Here is a 7,841-nt window from a genome sequence, read left to right as displayed (position 1 = left end):
ATCGGGGGAGGGGGAGGGAAATGGGAGACGGTGGCGAGGAGGCAGAAATCCTCAATAAATAAATAAATTAAAAAAAAAGATATTTATTCAATGCTATGCTGTATATATTATACAAGCATACTGCATATTATGTTAATGCACAGCATTATGCATTGCGGAATATTACTTTAACTATGTGAAGGTATGTTACATTCATTTATGTTACATTCGTTTATGTTGCATTTGTTTAATTATGTAAAGATGCATTACCGTTTGACCCTGCCTGCCTAAGGCACCTGACTGGTCTAGTAAAAAGCTGAACAGCCAATAGCTAGCAGAAGAGGGATAGGTGGGGCTGGTGGGCAGAGAGAATAAGGAGGAGAAGGAATCTGGGTCTGAAAAAGAAAGAATGAGGGAGATACCTGGGCTAGCTTGCTAGGCAGTCACCAGACAGACAGACATAAAGTAAGATGTACAGATGAAAGAAAGGTAACAGGCCCCAGACAATAAGTAGATAAAGAGAAGCAGGCTATTTTAAGTTTAAAAAGCTAGCGAGAAACAAGCCTAAGCTAAGGCTGAGTAGTCCTAACTAATAAGTCTCCGTGTCACACGTCAGGGGCTGGTGGTCCGAGGAAGACTGCTACACTTATGCATGGGTGTAGGCATGCGAGCAAACATAACATAAGCTAATGCAATAGCAGTGAGCATGCTCACCATCAGGCTGGGCCTGCAGACACCACTTCCACTCCAAAGAATGAGGCTTTTTAGAGAGCCAATCACAGTTTGAGTCAAAAAACAAACACTCTACCATTAGGGCACAGCGACTTGGAGAACTCAAGGATGCTCTTAAAAGCAACTGAGTCAGGTGGAAAGGACTTGTAGTTAACCCCAAGGGTCCTCAGGTAGTCAACAATGAGACAACCTGAACACTATTAAGAACAATGATTACAGTAAAGCTAGTCACACAAAATACATTGAAAGCAGTGAGTTCCAATACTGGGCAAGTCCTGTTAGCTACAGGCAGAGCATGCTAGGAACCAGTTCTCGTTTCTAAAACTGGAGAAAAGGAAAACGCATGTGTCAGGCCTTTCCATACAGACCTCCCTTCTCTGCAGGGGAACCAGACCATTGGCGGGAGGATGTCTTTCTACAGGAGTGTGTGCTGTCTCTCTCACGGGAGTGTGTGCTGTCTCTCTCACGGGAGTGTGTGCTGTCTCTCTCATGGGAGTGTGTGCTGTCTCTCTCACAGGAGTGTGTGCTGTCTCTCTCATGGGAGTGTGTGAGCGTGTAAATGAGTAGACAGAATGTGATCACATGACAGACCTTCAGCAACTACAGAGCCACAAGAAGAAAGACACAGCGAGCTTCCTGACACGATTCCTTAGGAACCACAGACATCAGCTCTAAGGAGCTCTCCTCAGCAGACCTGAACACAGGGAGGTCTTTAGGCAGAGTCCCCGAAGAGTCGCCGATTTCACGCCAAGAGGATACAAGACAGCCTGTGTTGAGCCAGGTCTGAAATACAGCATAGAGAACAGAGACTAGATAATACATGATGATTTTCTTCAACAAGAAAATGTCAAGAGGAAAGAAGAAAAGAGCAAGTGCTAACCCCTTAAAAAGATAGCAAAGCCAGGCATGGTGGCACAAGCCTTTTAATCCCATCCCTCACTCGGGAAGCAGAGGCAGGGGAATTTCTCTGAGTTCAAGGCTAGCCTGGTCTACAGAGCGAGTTCCAAGACAGCCAGGGCTACCTAGTGAGATCCTGTCTCAAAAAAACAAAAAGAGAAAGATTCCAAAGAGACCTGAGGAAATTCCTGGTGTTATTTGACAACTAATTTGAAGAGATAAGAAGACAGCAGCAACAACAAACCAAACAAGCAATGGAGTAAGAACTTCTGCAAAGCAGACAATGAGCAAGCATTGCGGTGACCAGCATTTCCAAAACCCTGGAAATTAACCAAGGGCTTGCAAAAGTCTGGGCAGTAATTACTCCAGAAAAACATAAGGTAAGATGAACAAAGACTCTGGGATATCAATTTGTTTATTTTTATTTTCCCCATATTCGACGCCCATGGTAACCTTTTAAAAAAGTCTTTAACCTGAGTGAGGGCCAGCAGCTTGCCAGACCCTGCAAGAGTTGGGTTTGGAGTGCCTTAAAAGCCCAATTCCCAGTGGTCATTACTTGGCTTGTGTGGTAGTTTCCTGGAAGACCCCACTCACTGAACTGCCTGAACCTGACCTGTGAGTCTGCCTGGTACAAACAGCCTCCCCTCTGGGAGTCTGATCAAAACAATCAGAGGTTGTTTAAAATCAAGGCTATATGAGGTTACTGGCAAATACCAAAAGCCCTCGGTGGAAGACCTGGAAAAACCATGTCCAATATATTCCTGGGAGTGGGTGGCCATATGTATATAGGGCAACCATGAGTATGTCGGGCAGCCATATGTATGTAGGGGTGTCATGTGTGTAGCGTAGCCATATGCACATAAGGCAGCTAAATGTTATATAGGGCGGCCATATGTATGTAGGGTAGCCATATTATGTAAGGTGGCTAAATATATGTAGGGTGGCCATATGTTTGTAGGGATGCATGTTTACCCAGAAAGGTCCATGAGTTCTCATCTCTTAACCCTGAGGCAGAGTGAAGGTTAAAACAAAGTTGCCAATTATCTGGTTGCCTGTTGGAAATATACACACACACCCCACATATGCACATGCGTGCGCACACACAGACAGACAGACAGACAGACAGAGACAGAATTTCAAAACATATGACAATAGAGAAAATAATCAGACACTTTTAGAACGTTAAGCATTTTCTGGGACAACTAAAAAGAACACTTTAAAAGTCAATTGCTAAGTGTCTTTTGGCCATTTGAAATTCTTCTGTTGAGAATGCTCTGTTTAGTTCTGTACCCCATTTTTAATTGGATTATTTGGAATTTTGATGACCAATTGCTTGAGTTCTTTATATATTTTGGAGATGAGACCTCTGTGTGATGTGGTGTTGATGAAGATCTTTTCAGTAGGCTGCCTTTTTGTCTTATTGACCATGTCCTTTGCTCTACAGAAGCTTCTCAGTTTCAGGAGGTCCCATTTATTTATTGTTGCTCTCAGTGTCTGTGCTACTGGGGTTATATTTAGGAAGTGGTCTCCTGTGCCCATGCATTGAAGGCTGCTTCCCAGTTTCTCTTCTATCAGGTTCAGGTAAGACAAAACAAAACAAAACAAACAAAAAAATTCATCTGCTTGCTATCTGCCTTTACAGCCTCCCCATCTCCTTACCCCTCTGAGGAAATAATTCTCCCTTGTGTTGAGAATTTGGTGTCTGGGTGTTTTGGGTACAGACTCTGGTGGGGGTCAACCTCCCTTATATATACTCCTGCCTAGAAGGACCCACCAATGAGATCACCAGGAAGTTTCTTATAACTCCTGCCTAGAAGGACCCACCAATGAGATCACCAGATAGTTTCTTAGACTATGATTGACCATGGCCTGTTGACTATTTTTGTTTCCTTGCCAGGACAGTCTGAACTTTTGGAACAAACACATAGCAAATTATATATAATGGAAACAGTTTTAAAATGGATTTTTGAACACACAAAACAAAAACTTCCTTTGAATAATAATTAAAAACCTATTGGAGCAGATCCATTGGAGGGAATAGGGTTACTACAAATACAGGCTGTAGTATCTCTGAGAAGGGTGTGTGTCACCCGCTGCCACACTTTTATGTAAAACTATGTAATTCAGAGGACCTGCCAGTTTATTCAGGGCGGGGGTGGGGCAGGGTCCTGGGTCTTCCACTGTGTACTCTCAGAGTGACTACGAAGGCAACAGGAGAGGTTGGAACAGGGTGGGGGGAGGTGACAGCATTTTATAAGGGGATCCTTCTTCAGAACTTAATATCTTCAGATTCTAGGGAAAGTAATTTACACCTTGAAAGTTTTCTAAACGAGAATCCTTGGTTTCAGCGATCAACCTGTCTGTCTCAGTTTCCGATACACTAAAAGCACATAGACACATGGATTAAGGGGCCAGAAAAGAAAACCGAGCATTAAACCCACACAGCCATGGCTGCCTGGCTTTGTTGTTTGCTTGACAAAAATATACATTGGTTGAGTAAAAGCATTTTCAGGAAAAGGTTCTGGGAAAACTGGATACCCCCCTGTACCTTTTCATTCCCTTCTGTCCTCCCTTAAGATCTTGCCCTCCCCTCTCCATCCTCTGTCCCCCTTTCTATTTTCATCATACACACACGCGTGTGCGCGTGCACGTGCACACACACACACACACACCCCGCTGCCTCCACCACAGCTGAGGTGCCACCACCACCACCACCACCAGGAAACCTGCTGCAGTTTCCTGTTCACCCTCAGGGATCTGGCCCCAGTAGGGCAGGTGGGAACCAGAGGGTCTGATTGGCAGCCCCAAGGGCTTCTGTTGTATCATAACACTCCATGAGGCCAATAGCGAGGGCACATTCAAGGTCATGTGGGGTGGAAGGGGAGGCCTTGATGTCATTGCAAATGCTTTTCAGAATGCTGTCTTCACTGACTTGTCTGAGCGGTGCGGCCTAGCTGAGGGGTGACCAAGGATGAACCCTGTGAGGCAGAAACATTTGGGGGGGGGGTGGGAAGCAGAGGCCTGAGGTATCATCTAAAGGACCTAAAGAATGGCTTTAAAGGGCCTTCAGGTGGCGCTGTGCGGGGATTGTTATGAGTTTCAGAAGGGCTGAGGCTGAGGTAGCGGCGGGAGGCTCTGATCTGCAGAATGAACGATGATGAAAATGTAGAGACAGCCTATGTAAACAATGTCTCAAACCCTTGGCAGAAGAGGTCGGTAAAGGATTTGGGCAGGAATAGAGACCGGTACACTTGAAAGAAGTTTCTTGATATAGCCGTAAAAGAAAATGAGTGATGAAAACATATTTCACATAAACATAAAATCATACACTCATATAGTGTGATATGCACACATGTACCCATAGACATGGATACAGGCACAGATTTTAAAAATTAGCCTTTAAAAGATGGGAGAGACCTGGTCCCACGAAGCCCTGACGGGAAAGGGAGGGGAGATAAAGGAGGGGGCTTGAAGGGTGGAGTGAGGTCTCTGAGGAAACGGAGGGGCTGGAGTCCAGAGCCCAGATGGAGGCCTTAATTAGCCCTGGAAAGGAAGGCAGCCTTGTGTCTCTGCACAGGGAGGGGAGGAACTGGAGCAGCTGCAGGGCGAGGCCTCTGCTGTTGGTTTCTGGGTTTTATTGGGATTCCCCCCCCCATACTCTTTGGAACCTAAACTACAATCACCTTTTATGTATTTTATTTATTAATATCTTTTTCAGTACCGGAAATTGAACTGAGGGTCTTCCGCATTTTGGGGAAAGCGTGCTTGTCTATTGCTTAGCTAGGCCCCCAGTCTTCCTATTTTTATTCAAAGACAAGCTCTCACTGAGTCACCAGGGCTGTCTATGAACTCACGCTGTATCCAAGACTAGCTTAGAACTTGCAATCTTCCTGCCTCAGCCTCCCGAGAAGCAGGGATTATTGGACCACACCATCAGATCTAGCTTCGCGGTTGGGTTTTGATGCATATACTATCCATAAGTACATTTCTTCACATAGACCTGCGTATGTTAGTTTCCTGTCCCTGTAGGAAATACCTGTAGTCAGAAAGCTGTTTTGGCACGTGGATTTGGAGGTTCCAGCTCATGGCCCTGTTGCCTTGGACCTGTGGTGAGGCACATCAAGATACTGAGGACACAATGGAATAAAACGGCTCAACTCCTGGCAGCTGGGAAGCAGGGAGAAGACCCCAGGGCCCCGGAATCCCCTCCAATAGCAGGACCCAGCACGAGGCACGGTGCTATGTGCCTGTAATCTCAGCCATAGGGCACTGAGCACGGCATGACAGGCTACACAGTGAGATTCTGTCACAAGAAAAAAGCAGAGTTGTGACTCCTAACCTACTCCACTAGGCTCCACCTCCTAAAGATGGCACTATCTCACAGTAGCTACAGCCAGAGGCTGGTAACCAAGCCTGGTGTACTCTGGGGCGTGGTGGGGTGGGGCGTATGACAGTTGAGATACAAGCCATACTACTGAGGTTTGATACACAGCTAGTTGGACAGACAGATGTAGTGGCTCTTGACACACACATCTTAGATTGTTGACAGATATAAAGCATTTGTTTTTGCTGCTTACTACCTATAAGCTGTCCACCCTGGCATAAGCCTTGTGTCCCATGGTTTATCTGTCTTGTCCGTTAGGATAGGCAACTTCTCGGCCTCCTGGCAAACTCCCCCTGGGTCTGGTGCTAGCCTAGAGCTTGGGGTCGGGCGGAAGCAAGGGCTAGTATAAGAAAAGCAAAAACAGGGTAGGGGAAGCCTCTCCCTGATGCCTCTCCCACCATGGGCACACAGAGGAAGGTGCCAAGCTAGTCTGGGACACCATCAAATCCTACCCATTACATCGTGGCACACTCCAGTGGCTGAAGGGTGTCCCACCGACCAGAGGCCTCCTCTGTGCTCCAAACCATCATATCGATGGCAAGAAGCCCACATCTGGGAACACTCAGATTTGGAGGGGGTGATGGCGGCCAATGGTTCCTGCAGGACACTGATTATTTTGGAAGTCTTCCCAAACCTCCTCACTGAAATTTGTCCTGTGATATCCTCAATACTGCCAATGACTGCACCATCTTCCAGGGCTTTTCATCTCATTCTTTAAGTGGGAATCTGCATCATTTTTAACTCCACAAACTCTAAAGAGAGGTCATAATCCCCGACTCTGGAGCCCAGCAACGTGGGCTAGAACGGCAGCTGCTTAGCCTAAAATTGGCGCGTGGCCCAGGACAAGTTGCTTACCTCCACTGTCTCAGACCCACCTGTGAAATCCTAAGGCTATTTGTGCTGGGAAATTGCCTTCAGTGTCCAACAAGCAATATTGACGAAAGGTTCATCAGAGAACCTACTGACACTGAAAGCTGGGGGGAGATTGAGCATGTGCTGTGCTCCCAGGCACCAGGCTAAGTAACTTGAGACGAGCCACCATGTTTGCACTAGTGGAGATCTATCCTCGCAATGCAGAGCAGTAAATCCGTTCGTGTTCCAAGGTTTTGCCCAACATCATGAGCTCCTAAACCAGAGACCCAGGGTTTGGACCACAAACTCCACCCATAACCGTCCTTCTGAGAGCCCAGCTTCCCTTGTGCACCAGAGTTCACTACAGATGTTGCTCACGGCTCCAGTGTTTTATTTTACAATCACTACAGACTTATGATTGAGCTTGCCGCTACTGGTTTACACACACGTGCACACACAATGCATACACACACATGTGCACACACACACTCGCATGCACACACACACACGTTCCTGCACATGGACACACACAGATAATTCTCAACCCCAACCTTTCCCTGTTATTGTTTTTCAATCTCTAGTGCCCTGTTGCGGATCATGGCTTTGTTAAGTCATAAGATACACAGGAAACAGAGCTGGGTGTGGTGGTGTACACTTATAATCCCAGTGTTTTGGAGGCAAGAGGGTCAGGAGTTTACATCTTTCTCAGATACATGAGGCCTTGTTGCAAAAAAAAGACATATAGGAAAAATATTGTCTTCATAATTTTAAGAATTCAATAAGCATCAACTGTAACTTCCCCCAGACTGTAATATATATCAAATTGCTTATTTTCACTAAGTCCAACTAGAACTATGTCATATATTTTTATTATTTTGTTTTTAAATAAATAATTTAAGGTAACACAAGAAAAGTATATTCCAAGGACCATCACGTTAGCAACATCTCCATTTTCCTATTCTCTCTCTCTCTCTCTCTCTCTCTCTCTCTCTCTCTC

General features: G+C 45.8%; 1 protein-coding gene across 1 annotated transcript in view; it reads right to left on the bottom strand.

The window, feature by feature from the left end:
• The window catches only part of Adamtsl3 (ADAMTS like 3), a 226,202-nt gene that overhangs the window by 97,645 nt on the left and 120,716 nt on the right, over nucleotides 1–7,841 (bottom strand). The gene's annotated exons all lie outside the window — the stretch shown is intronic.

Source organism: Microtus ochrogaster, chromosome 22 (genome assembly GCF_000317375.1).
Source record: "Microtus ochrogaster isolate Prairie Vole_2 chromosome 22, MicOch1.0, whole genome shotgun sequence".
In the NCBI taxonomy this organism is placed as follows: domain Eukaryota; kingdom Metazoa; phylum Chordata; class Mammalia; order Rodentia; family Cricetidae; genus Microtus; species Microtus ochrogaster.
The sequence above is the reverse complement of the archived record's forward strand: the minus strand, read 5'-3'. Positions and strand labels throughout refer to the sequence as shown.